We start from the raw sequence: 13,752 nt of genomic DNA, 5'->3' as shown, positions 1-13,752 counted from the left end.
AATTCCATGCCGTGGGACCTAGGGAAGTTTGAATGGAAGCATCGTCCGGCTGCAAGACGTTAAAGAAAGCGCTACTTGGGAGGCAACCCATGCCATTCAACAAAGGAAGACCTAGAAAGCACTCCAATTCCAGATATGAGATACTTTTGCTTTTGACCTTGATGATATGAGATACCTTTGCTTTTGAAGAAGCGGTGAATGAATCAGCACACTTCAATCCGCCGTTTCCTCCTGGGTCATCTGTACTCCAGGCATCCGGTATCATCTTTGGGGAAGAAGAAAGAATTGAGTATTTCGAAAGGCTTTGCTGGGAGTGCGCCCTCAGAGGTGAGGGAGAGTTGGGCATTTTCTTCAGGTTTTCCTTGCCATAAAAGATGAAGGTCGACATATATAGAGATAATAACAAGTGGTGGTACCATTCTTTTACCCTTGTCGACAGACGTTTTGATCCCGCAAATCCGGCTTTTTAAAATATTGGCGCCTCTTCGATTTCTGAGCAGGCGCCCCTTCGATTTCTGAACGACGCCCGTTCGCTTTCTGAATGACACGTGGTAGTGCAGATGCGGCTCCTTTTGACAAAGCTGCACGCGTCTTCTGAAAAGCAGAGAAAGCGTCGCCGGACTTTGCGCCTGTCGGCTAAAGATGTGTAGTTGTGATGATGGCCTCCACGTGTTTTCTGAAAAGAAGAAATCTTTTGACAAAGTTGAACACGTCTTCTGAAAAGCCGAGAAAACGTCGCCAAAATTACGCCGGAAATTCTGGCTTTTTGAATCGGTGGACGCGTCGCCTTGGCTTTTTATAGAGGTATCGATCACCGCCAACAAACACACACTGAAGATTTCCCATTCTTGAAAATCGACTCCGGCCCTTTGAAATTTAACTCCATCCCTTCTCTTTGAACACTTTTGAAAAATGGCAAACCCATCGAACCTTAGCTTGGAATTGAGCCTTAGCAGTGATACGGGGGCGCCGCGTCAAGGTAACGTATGGCGCCCTTCTTTCTTATCTTCTAACGGTCTTCTTACAGGTGAAGACTCCGTGATGCAGGACGCCACAACAGCTACAATAGTAGCTAGGAACCTCCTCACTCCAAAAGATAGTAGGCTGCTGTCAGGACGGTCCGATGAGTTGGCCGTTCAAGAGTCCCTCGCACTTAGTGTTCAGTGTGCGAGTTCTGTGTCCAACATGGGCCAACGTCTGCTTGCCCGCTCCCGTCAGGTGGAATCATTGATGGCAGAGGTGGAAAGTCTTAAACAAGAGATCCAGCAGCTTAAGTACGAGAATAGAAGTTTGCATGTGCTTGCAAATAACTATTCGTCGGGCATGAAGAGGAAGCTTGATGAGCTGCAAGAATCTGAGGGTCGAATTCACAGTGACCGTCAAAGGCTTGCGGCTTATCTCCAGAGGCACCTTTTTCCTGGGTCATCCAGCGCTTGGCCAAGTATTGAGGCCTGGAATGCTCTAGCTCCGATGTCTTCCGCTCCGATGGCTTCCGCTCCGATGCCTCCCGCTTCTATGCCTCCCGCATCTATGCCTTCCGCTCCGACGCCTCGTAGTGGGGCTTCACGTAAACAACCTTTGTGAAGCTCCATCTTTCTCCATGTTTATTTTATTTTATTTTTTATTATTTTTTTTTTTTTAATCAAATCAAACGGCATGGAATTGATCTTTGAATGGAGGGTGATACTTGAAATGATCCGGTAATGGTTTAAATTCTAGAGTGGATGCCTGAATCATTAACAACATATTAGTATAAAAGAAAATTGAAATTCGGGGAGACGGCTTACCTTTGTGCTCCGACATGAGCTTACAAATAAACACCCCCTCGAAAGTTATGACATGTCCCGTGTCATAAAACCCTTTTTCAAAGCAACCCAATAGTTTGTCTACAAACATAGCCCTCATATACATTCGTGTAAGCAAAAACACACTTAACCACAACTAACACAAGGCAAGTAGGCAAAGAATATGGAATGGTGACAACATAAACACAAAATGAGGAAAGAACACAAACCACACTAGGTTGCCTCTTAGTAAGCGCTTTATTTAATGTCTAGGCAAGACATGGTAGCTTGTTCACGGTGTTGTAAACTCAAGAAAATCTACAACTTGATAAACTTGCTCTTCCTCCACTTTCTCCAAATATGGTTTCAATCGCTGCCCATTGACTTTAAAAGAGGTGCCATTCTTCATGTTCTCTATCTCCACAGCTCCGTGGGGAAATGTTTGCAGCACCTTAAATGGTCCCACCCACCTAGACTTCAATTTACCTGGAAAAAGTCTCAAACGTGAGTCATACAACAGTACTTTCATACCTTGGTGAAACTCCTTCCGTAGGATGGCCTTGTCATGATAGAGCTTAGTCCGTTCCTTGTAGATTTTGGCATTCTCATATGCTTCATTTCTGAGTTCTTCCAACTCATTAAGTTGGAGCTTCCTTGCTATTCCAGCATCCTTGTAATCAAAGTTGAACTTCTTGATGACCCAATATGCACGGTGTTCAAGCTCCATTGGCAAATGACAAGTTTTCCCAAACACAAGGCGATAAGGACTCATGCCAATGGGGGTCTTATATGCTGTTCTATATGCCCATAGTGCATCATTCAACCTCAGTGACCAATCCTTCCTTGTAGGGCTTACGGTCTTCATCAAAATGTTCTTGATCTCCCTATTGTTAATCTCCACTTGTCCTGAGGTTTGAGGATGGTACGGGGTTGCCACTTTGTGGTTGATGTTGTACTTCTTCATCAAGGATTCAAAGGGTTTGTTGCAGAAATGGCTGCCACCATCACTAATAATAGCTCTTGGGGTTCCAAACCTACAAAAAATCACATCTTTAAGAAAATTCAAAACAACCTTATGATCATTAGTTATTGTAGCAATGGCTTCAACCCATTTGGATACATAATCTACTGCCACTAATATGTATAAGTAACCAAAAGAGGATGGAAATGGTCCCATGAAATCGATTCCCCAAACATCAAAGAGCTCCACCACCAAAATGTTGTTCAATGGCATCTCATTTCTTCGGCTAATGTTCCCCATTTTCTGGCACCTATCACACTTAGAACAAAAATCAAAAGCATCTTTGAATAAAGTAGGCCAAAAGAAACCAGATTGTAAAACCTTTAGAGATGTCTTTTTGGCACCAAAATGTCCTCCACATGCCAATGTATGGCTGAACATTAGAATGCTTTGTTGCTCACTCTCTGGGACACACCTCCTAATGATTTGGTCAGGGCAATATTTAAACAAATATGGTTCGTCCCAAACGTAGTGCTTTACCATGGCAAGGAACTTTTTTCTTTCCTGAAAAGAAAGGTCATTTCTAATTATACCACAAACAAGATAATTAACAAAATCAGCATACCATGGTTCTTTTTCTTGAATAACAAGGAGTTGTTCATCTGGAAATGATTCATTTAGAGGCAAAGGTTGTCCAACTCCATGGTTTTCATTGAGCCGTGACAAATGGTCAGCCACAACATTATCACTTCCCTTCTTATCTCGAATTTCCAAGTCAAACTCTTGTAGTAAGAGTATCCATCTAATTAAGCGTGGCTTAGCATCCTTTTTTGTCATCAAGTACCTAAGGGCTGCATGATCAGAAAACACAATAACTTTAGATCCAACAAGATATGACCGAAACTTCTCTAAGGCAAAAACAATAGCAAGCAACTCCTTTTCAGTTGTGGAATAGTTAAGTTGAGCATCATTTAGAGTCCGGCTTGCATAGTAGATCACGTGTGGGAGCTTGTTCACCCTTTGCCCTAAAACTGCACCAATAGCATAGTCAGAGGCATCACACATTAGTTCAAAAGGTAAAGACCAATCTGGTGCCATAATAATAGGGGCCGAGGTTAATTCATGTTTCAAAGTATTGAATGCATCCATACAAGCTTTATCAAAATGAAATACAACATCTTTAGCTAACAGATTGCATAATGGACGAGTGATCATTGAAAAGTTCTTAATGAAACGACGATAAAAACCCGCATGTCCCAAAAAACTTCTTACTCCCTTCACGGTTGTGGGAGCTGCCATATTGGTGATGATGTCAATTTTGGCTTTGTCCACCTCCATTCCTTGGCTAGAGATTACATGCCCCAACACAATTCCTTGTTTCACCATAAATTGGCACTTTTCCCAATTGAGAACCAAATTTGTTTCCTGACATCTTTGAAGTACTAAAGAGAGATGGTTAAGACATTCATAAAAAGAGGAACCAAACACTGAAAAGTCATCCATAAATACCTCAATGAATCTTTCTACCATGTCAGAAAAGATTGCCAGCATGCATCTTTGGAATGTTGCTGGAGCATTGCAAAGTCCAAAAGGCATTCTTCTATATGCAAATGTGCCAAACGGGCAAGTAAAGGTAGTTTTCTCTTGATCCTCTGGAGCAATTGCAATTTGATTGTAACCTGAGTAACTATCAAGAAAACAATAGTGTGAGTAACTTGCCAATCTCTCAAGCATTTGATCTATGAAAGGCATAGGAAAGTAATCTTTTCTAGTGCTAGAATTCAACTTCCTGTAATCGGTGCAAACACGCCAACTAGCCGTGGGTTTTGTGGGCACAAGCTCTTTGTTTTCATTCTTCATCACCGTGATTCCCACCTTCTTAGCTACCACCTGAATAGCACTTACCCATTTGCTATCAGAAATGGGATATATGATCCCCACATCTAACAACTTCAACACTTCATTCCTCACAACTTCCTTCATGTGTGGATTGAGCCTCCTTTGTGGTTCACGGGTTGACTTTGCTCCTTCTTCCAAAAGAATCCTATGCATGCACATGGTAGGGCTTATTCCCTTGATATCTGCAATAGACCAACCAATAACTGATTTGAACTCTTTTAACACCCTAATTAGTTTATCTTCTTCATTTGGGGTGAGGTCAGAAGTTATGATAACTGGAAGAGTTTCAAATTCAGCTAGATATGCATACTTTAGATGTGGTGGAAGTGGTTTAAGTTCAAGTTTTGGTGCCTTAACAGTGGAAGGGGTTAAATGTGACCTCGATGGTTCTAAAGGCTCTAAAAGAGGTAAAATATTCAAAGGATACGGTGCCAATGCTTCCAAGGCAGCTACCTCTTCCATGAGTGCATCTTCTTCATCAAACTCATCTTGAGATTGACTCAAAACAGTTTGTAATGGTTCATTAGATTGTGCCTGCAAGAACTTAGAGAAAACAAGTGAATCAAGCACATCAATGGCATAACAATCAAGAGATGAAGAAGGATGTGAAAGAGACTCAAACACTTTGAATTGAACGGTCTCTCCTAGCACTGTCATAGTGAGGAGTCCATTTTGCACATCAATGATGGTCTTGGCCGTGGCCATAAACGGTCTCCCAAGCAAAATAGGCAATTCTCGGTCATGTATAGGAGCTTATTCCATGTCCAACACTACAAAATCCGCAGGCAAGATTAGTTTATCAATTTGAACTAGAATATCCTCTACTATACCTCTTGGATATTTCACGGATCTGTCCGCAAGTTGTAATGAGATGGTGGTGGCTTTCAATTCCCCCAAACCTAGTTGAAGGTATACGGAATAAGGCATTAAGTTGATGCTAGCACCTAAGTCAAGCATCGCCTTCTCTACCTTCTTGTCTCCTATGGTGATGTTGATAGAAAAACTTCCTGGATCCTTGAGCTTTGGTGGAAGTTTTCTTTGCAACACGGCACTTACATTCTCGGGCACCACTACCTTCTCATGTGGTCCATACTTCCTTTTGTAGTTGTTTAACTCTTTGAAGAACTTCCCATAAGCTGGCATGTTCCTAATGACATCAAGCAAAGGTAAGTTAACATTCACCTTACTTAGAATATCAAAAATCTCCTTAAATGACTTATCCTGCTTGCTCTTGGCAAGTCTTCCAGGGAATGGTATTGGTGGAGTGTAAGGTTTCTCGGCCTTGTGAAGATTTGGTGCTTCAAACGAGGGAGTAGCATGGCTTGGTTCCTCATTTGGTTTCTCATGTTCTCCTTGAGTAACCCCTGCATTCACATGATCAGATTCATTAGTAACATCATTGCCAACTCTATTATTGATAACCTTACCACTTTTAAGTGTAGTGATTGCTTTGGCTTGCTCTTGGTTCCTTTGGAGTATCACAGGTTGGCTTGGAAACTTTGCAACCTCTCTTTGGCTCAAGGCATCTGCAATCTGCCCCAATTGTGTCTCCATTTTGGTTAGAGCCGCCGAATGTTGTTGGAGAGTGCTATTGGTGGTTTGTTGGAATTGCAAGGTATTTTGGGCTAACAATTTAACCGTATCCTCAAGAGTAGGTTTTGGTTGGAAGTTTTGGAATTGATTGTTGTTCTTCCACGAAAGATTGGGATGATCTCTCCAACTTGGGTTATATGTATTGGAATACACATCATTCCTTGGCCTTTGATTGTAAGAATTCATGAGGTTCACTTGCTCTTGGACATACTCGGGGTAAGCCTCCCTAGATGGACATTGATGAGTAAGGTGGCTTGGTATGTTGCAAATGGCACACACTTCACTTGCTTTTGGCACCATGTTGAGCACGGATTCAAGCTTCTTTTCTAGGTTAGCTACCTGCAAAGAAAGATCATGATTAGAGCTTGTTTCATATACTCCAACTCTCTTACCCCTTACATCTTTGTGTTGAGCATTAAATCCCAACATCTCATAAGTGTTATATGACTCTTGAGCATTCTTTTTCTTCAAAGCTCCACCTGCTGCATTATCAACAGTTGATTGACATGTTTGGGTTAGTCCATCGTAGAAAATTTGCATTTGTAAGTGAAGAGGTAACCCATGGTGTGGACATTGCAACAAAAGGCCTTTAAAGCGCTCCCAACACTCATTGAAAGGTTCTCCATCATCTTGTTTGAAGTTGAAGATTTGTCCCCTTAATGTGGCTGTCTTTTGAGTGGAAAAGAACTTTTCCAAAAACTTCTTAGCCACGGCATCCCATGTGGTGAGTGAACCAGGTACTAGAGTCATTAACCAACCCTTGGCCCTATCTTTCAAGGTGTAAGGGAACACTCTCATCCTCAGATTTGCTTCACTTACTCCCTGTAAAGGTAAACCACTCACAACATTGTAAAATTCTTTAATATGAGCTAAAGGATCTTCATTAGGTAAGCCATAAAAAGAAGGAAACATATAGAAATGTGAAGATTTAAGATCATAGTTTCTAGCTTCTGTGGGCAGCAAGATGCATGAAGGTGAATTTGGTATGATTGGTTGAGCAAAATCCTCCAAAGCTCGAAGATCATCTTGGTCGCCCGCCATCTCTTCTTCTCTTTCCCAATTAAAGTGCTCCGATCCTTCACTTGTTGGACTAGACGGTTTCCCTTCCTCTTCTTCACGGACAATGGAGGAACTTGTTGGCACAAAGCTTTCCAAAGTGTTGCCCTTTAACCGTTCCATTCTTTGGCCTAATTCAGCAAGTCTATTTGACATATACTACCTGAAACAAGATAAAACAAGTTTGAATAAAAATCAGAAATATACTTAAAATGAAAAGAACAAGGTTTAATATCAAAACAAGCAATTATAAGGGACTGAAATCAGTCCCCGGCAACGGCGCCATTTTAATTGAGGTTTTCCTTCTTCGTGCTAGAATATGTTTAGTATAATGGCACAAGTAAGGGTGTCGAATCCACAGGGACTAATTGGACCTATATAATCACTTGTTTTGCAAGAACTTTTTACTAGAGAAATAAAACTAATCAATGTAGGCAGATTTGTTGTTGTAACTTGAAAGCATAAGGAAATGAAGTAAACACAAATAAATGAATCAACAACTAATAAAATGAGATAGTACCAATGGAGATGAAGCTAGGGATTCGATTTTACCATTGCTAACCCAAGGCCATGTTTGTTAAATCAGTTTATACTCAGTCATCTACCTATTTCTTGAGTTTGTTTCACTTAGATATAATCAACCATATGATGTGTGGATTTGATCAAATGTCTCTAATCATGAGCCTAATTGTGATGTGCAACTTTGGTTCCTAATCAAGAATATGTAGTGCACAAGAAACTTTCACAAAACCAAAGGGAACACTCAGCAGGATGTTTGCAAAACATTCCCTTCATTCATTCACATATCCACCAAGATTATGCATGATGTGTGCTTTAATCTTGGCTAAACAACCTGTGGTTAATTCAAATGATGATCAAGCATTAAAATCAACACACTAAGTCACAATTAAATCGGAGAATGAAACAAGAAATAGATAGATTAAATGAGAATTCTGAATTAACTACATGGCAATCTTGCAAGGCTACATCGAATCCCTAGAGAGAGATTAGTTACACTTCATGTTTACAAAAGGTTTGACATAAAAATATATAACATGAGTGAACATAGGATTAAGAAGAAAGAACCCTTGAAGCAAAACTGATTTTGAAATCCCTTAAGAGTTGCCTTCGGTGTTGGTGCTCCAAGTGTGTTGTAAATGAAGGTGGAGCGGCTAAGGTTGAATGGTTTCTGCAAATGGGAGAGTGTATGGAATGGAATGAAGCCGAGAAGAGATTGTGTAGAAATGGAATGGGAGCTTGCGGCAAAGGGGAAGATTGGATGTGTTTGTGGTGTCTTGTGTATGAAAATGAGATGTGATTTTTGTGTATGAATGCATGGGTTTTTATAGGGGGAATGGGAGAATATGTGGGTGATTGTTTAAGAGTGAATGTGGTTGTTATGATTCAGAGTGCATGTGTGTGTGAATGGTGGTGCAATGATGAAAGAGTAAGTGCATGTGTGTGTGAATGGTGGTGCAATGATGAAATGATGAAGTAGGAAGGTGGAAATGCATGTGTTGAATTGGTGGTGCAATGATGAAAGAGTAAGTGCATGTGTGTGTGAATGGTGGTGCAATGATGAAAGAGCAATTGCATGTGTGTGTGAATGGTGGTGCAATGATGAAATGATGAAGTAGGAAGGTGGAAATGCATGTGGCTAAGGGTTGTTGATTGGGCTAGAGGTTTTGCATGGCTCAAAGGATTGTTTGATTGGGCTAGGCCCTTTGTTTTATGTCCAAAGTGCATACAAGGCTTTCAAATTCGTCCAACACTTTGGCTCCAAGCATATGCTATCCATTCCAAGCCCAATTTTGCTCCAAAATGCTCCAAAATGCATCTTTTTGCTTCCTTAGCCATATGAACCTAAAAACACGCGAAAATGGCTTAAACTACTAAAACAACTATGAATTAACAACATAGATGCACGAAAACAAGCTAAGTAAGTCGCCTAAATATGCTCCTATTAGACATGCGGGCTTTTATCGTCGTTTCATTAAGAACTTTTCAATGATCACTCGTCCATTATGCAATCTGTTAGCTAAAGATGTTGTATTTCATTTTGATAAGGCTTGTATGGATGCATTCAATACTTTGAAATATGAACTAACCTCGGCCCCTATTATTATGGCACCAGATTGGTCTTTACCTTTTGAATTAATGTGTGATGCCTCTGACTATGCTATTGGTGCAGTTTTAGGGCAAAGGGTGAACAAGCTTCCACATGTGATCTACTATGCAAGCCGGACTCTACATGATGCTCAACTTAACTATTCCACAACTGAAAAGGAGTTGCTTGCTATTGTTTTTGCCTTAGAAAAGTTTCGGTCATACCTTGTGGGATCTAAAGTTATTGTGTTTTCTGATCATGCAACCCTTAGGTATTTGATGACAAAAAAGGATGCTAAACCACGCTTAATTAGATGGATACTCTTACTACAAGAGTTTGACTTGGAAATTCGAGATAAGAAGAGAAGTGATAATGTTGTGGCTGACCATTTGTCACGGCTTAATGGAAACCATGGAGTTGGACAACCTTTGCCTCTAAATGAATCATTTCCAGATGAACAACTCCTTGTTGTTCAAGAAAAAGAACCATGGTATGCTGATTTTGTTAATTATCTTGCTTGTGGTGTAATGAGAAATGACCTTTCTTTTCAGGAAAGAAAGAAGTTCCTTGCCATGGTAAAGCACTACGTTTGGGACGAACCATATTTGTTTAAATATTGCCCTGACCAAATCATTAGGAGGTGTGTCCCAGAGAGTGAGCAACAAAGCATTCTAATGTTCAGCCATACATTGGCATGTGGAGGACATTTTGGTGCCAAAAAGACATCTCTAAAGGTTTTACAATCTGGTTTCTTTTGGCCTACTTTGTTCAAGGATGCTTTTGATTTTTGTTCTAAGTGTGATAGGTGCCAGAAAATGGGGAACATTAGCCGAAGAAATGAGATGCCATTGAACAACATGTTGGTGGTGGAGCTCTTTGATGTTTGGGGAATCGATTTCATGGGACCATTTCCATCCTCTTTTGGCTACTTATACATATTAGTGGCAGTAGATTATGTATCCAAATGGGTTGAAGCCATTGCTACAAGAACTAATGATCATAAGGTTGTTTTGAATTTTATTAAAGAGGTGATTTTTTGTAGGTTTGGAACCCCAAGAGCTATTATTAGTGATGGTGGCAGCCATTTCTGCAACAAACCCTTTGAATCCTTGATGAAGAAGTACAACATCAACCATAAAGTGGCAACCCCATACCATCCTCAAACCTCGGGACAAGTGGAGATTAGCAATAGGGAGATCAAGAACATTTTGATGAAGACCGTGAGCCCTACAAGGAAGGATTGGTCATTGAGGTTGAATGATGCACTATGGGCATATAGAACAGCATACAAGACCCCCATTGGCATGAGTCCTTATCGCCTTGTATTTGGGAAAGCTTGTCATTTGCCAATGGAGATTGAACACCGTGCATATTGGGCCATCAAGAAGTTCAACTTTGATTACAAGGAAGCTGGAGTAGCAAGGAAACTCCAACTTAATGAGTTGGAAGAACTTAGAAATGAGGCATATGAGAATGCCAAAATCTACAAGGAACAGACTAAGCTCTATCATGACAAGGCCATCCTAAGGAAGGAGTTTCACCAAGGTATGAAAGTACTTTTGTTTGACTCACGTTTGAGACTTTTTCCAGGAAAATTGAAGTCTAGGTGGGTGGGACCATTCAAAGTGCTGCAAACATTTCCTCACGGAGCTGTGGAAATAGAGAACATGAAGAATGGCACCTCTTTTAAAGTCAATGGGCAGCGATTGAAACCATATTTGGAAAAAGTGGAGGAAGAGCAAGTTTATCAAATTGTAGATTTTCTCGAGTTTACAACACCGTAAACAAGCTACCATGTCTTGCCTAGACATTAAATAAAGCGCTTGCTAGGAGGCAACCTAGTGTGGTTTGTGTTCTTTCCTTCGTTTGTGTTTATGTTGTTACCATCCCATATTCTTTGACTACTTGCATGGCATACAATTTTAAGCATCGAGGACAATGCTTAGGTTAGGTTTAGGGGTGTGGGATGGAAGGTTTGTTTTGTGTTTTTGTTTGTTCTAGGTGTTAGTTTTGGTTAAGAGTGTTTTTGCATGCGAATATGAATGTATATGAGGACTATGTTTGAAAACAAACGATTGGGTTGCTATGAAAAAGTGTTGCATCTTGTTGTCATGTATAAAGCTGTAACTCTTGAAATTATGATGATAGAGGTACCATACTCAAATTCTGGAAGAAGAATAGTGGAGACTACCCTAGTGAGTTATTTTGAGCCTAATTGCTTCTTTGAGAGGGTTTAAAGTGTTTCTACTCCTATTTTTTTTTCTTTCTTTCAATTTCACTTTAAATGATCTCATTACTTCTATTTTGATTGGATACTAAGAATTACCCTCTTTTTTCAGATACCATGTGTTTCGAATCATTTATGAATGAACTCAATGAGACGATGTTAGGCTATGCATGTTTTAACTACTAAAAGGCTTAAATCCTATCCCTTTGTGTGCTCCATTCACCCTTGTTGCAGCCAAACACTTTAGCCCAATTCTTTCATCACCCACACCATACTCTACCCATTCTAGCCCATTACAAGCCATACCTTATAGTTTGGGGAATACCAATGTGATGAAGACTAAAGGTAAATTGAGCTTTAGAACAAGATTATGGCGTGTACCAAGGGCACCTATGTTGAAGCTGTTTCTAAAAATAAAAAAAAAAGAATCAAAGTGGATACAAGTTCCAAATCTCCTCATTATAAGGCATAGGGCCTGGATGCCAAAAACAAAGAAGAAAGAAGACAAATGCAAGTGAAGAGCATGATCCTCAAGGACACTTTGGTATACCCCAAGCTCTAGTATTTCATATCACTTCTTTCGTAACCTATAACCTAAGCCTTACATTACAATCTTGAGAAAGACCTAGCTGATCATTGAGGATGTATTCATGGGTGATGGTAAGTATGTGTGTTATCTATATTCTTAGCATTTGATTCATTTCATGAGATCTACTCAGAAATTGTGCTTCCATTTCAGATTTCATATGTGAGAATTTTAATTCCCTTTACATAATTTCACTCATATATGTTTGCGGAGAAGACTAAACCTTAGGATCTGAGTGAGAACTTGAGTGGAATCTGTGAGGAGTAGAGTTGAGGCGAATTCTATCTTAAGCATTTGGGTATGGTGACCTTGAAGTTGTAAGACGTGGAGAAATATCTTTATACTTTACAGTGGATACGGTTCTTTGAAGTGGCAAACTTTTGAGTTTGAATGTATGACAAAGTTTTCATTGGTTCTTATTAGTTTGTTTAAAGCATGTATTAACCAAATTGTTTGCAGATTTTGTAAATGTTTGTGGGTGTCATCACTGTAAACCCTCAGGAGACACAACTCCTCCAACTAGGGACACCTAGGGGTTCAAAGGCTTGTTGCACATGCTCAGTGCAATCGTTTGGCTAGCGAAAGTGGTTTAGATAGATGTTAGTGTTTTGTGTGTTTTAGTTTTAAGTTTGCTCGAGGACTAGCAAAAACCAGGTTTGGGGGTATTTGATAAGTCACATTTTGCATGCATTTATATCTTCCATATTTGGCGTCTTTGTGATGTTTTGGATTAAGCTAGTTGCATTTTACATTGTTTGGTGTTAGTGTGCAGCCAAGTGTGTAATAAGATCAATTGGAAGGCAAATGAAGGAAAAACATTCCTTTTGGTAGTTGAGCATTATTCCAAGCGTGGAGAGGATTCTAGGGAGTTAATTTGAAGAAGAATCTAGGAGACATGTGGCTGCTGGAATTTCATGAAATGATGTGGAAGGAAAGTGGTGCAATTCGGCCATATTGGGTGAATCTAAACAAGGCAAAAACATTGAAGTCAGATTGGGTGGTTCCAACACCAAAACATGCATTCACATGCATGTTCACACACCTTGCCGTGCATTTCCATGTGGTTCCAGCTCACTTATGCACTTCTACTCATTCCAGCTCCCTTATGCACTTCCACACAACTTGTGCCGTGTATTCCCTTGCCTTGTCCAGCCCCCTTTTGCACCAAAAACATCCACTCACATTAATTAAACCATTCAGCCACATTTACACCAACAAACACAACCATGCCGTGCACTTTCATTCCCTTTCCAGATTTGTACAACCAATTCCAGGTTGTCCATTTCATCCTTGCAGCCAATACACATGCATGTTGAATTAAATAGCAATACACATGCATATTGCCCTAGTGCCGTGCATTCACCATCCCAGAAACCCACTCATTCCAGCTCACATTTGCATTTCCAGCTCCATTCTTAATGTTGGCAGCCACATTCTCTGGCTCTCTTCCATCATCCCAGGATTCACACACATAGCCGCTCCATATCTGTCCATTTGCTCTCCCATTTGCAGAAACCATTCAACCATAGCCGATCTACC

At 40.3% G+C, this 13,752-nt stretch overlaps 1 non-coding gene across 1 annotated transcript; it reads left to right on the top strand.

Moving 5' to 3' along the window:
- The first annotated feature begins 6,793 nt into the window (after positions 1-6,793).
- LOC137749101 (small nucleolar RNA R71) lies at positions 6,794-6,904 on the top strand. The gene has a single exon (XR_011070171.1). It is a non-coding gene; the product is annotated as a small nucleolar RNA R71 (small nucleolar RNA).
- The last annotated feature ends 6,848 nt before the right edge of the window (positions 6,905-13,752 follow it).

Source organism: Pyrus communis, chromosome 10 (genome assembly GCF_963583255.1).
Source record: "Pyrus communis chromosome 10, drPyrComm1.1, whole genome shotgun sequence".
Taxonomy (NCBI): domain Eukaryota; kingdom Viridiplantae; phylum Streptophyta; class Magnoliopsida; order Rosales; family Rosaceae; genus Pyrus; species Pyrus communis.
This window is presented reverse-complemented; position numbering and strand designations above follow the sequence as displayed.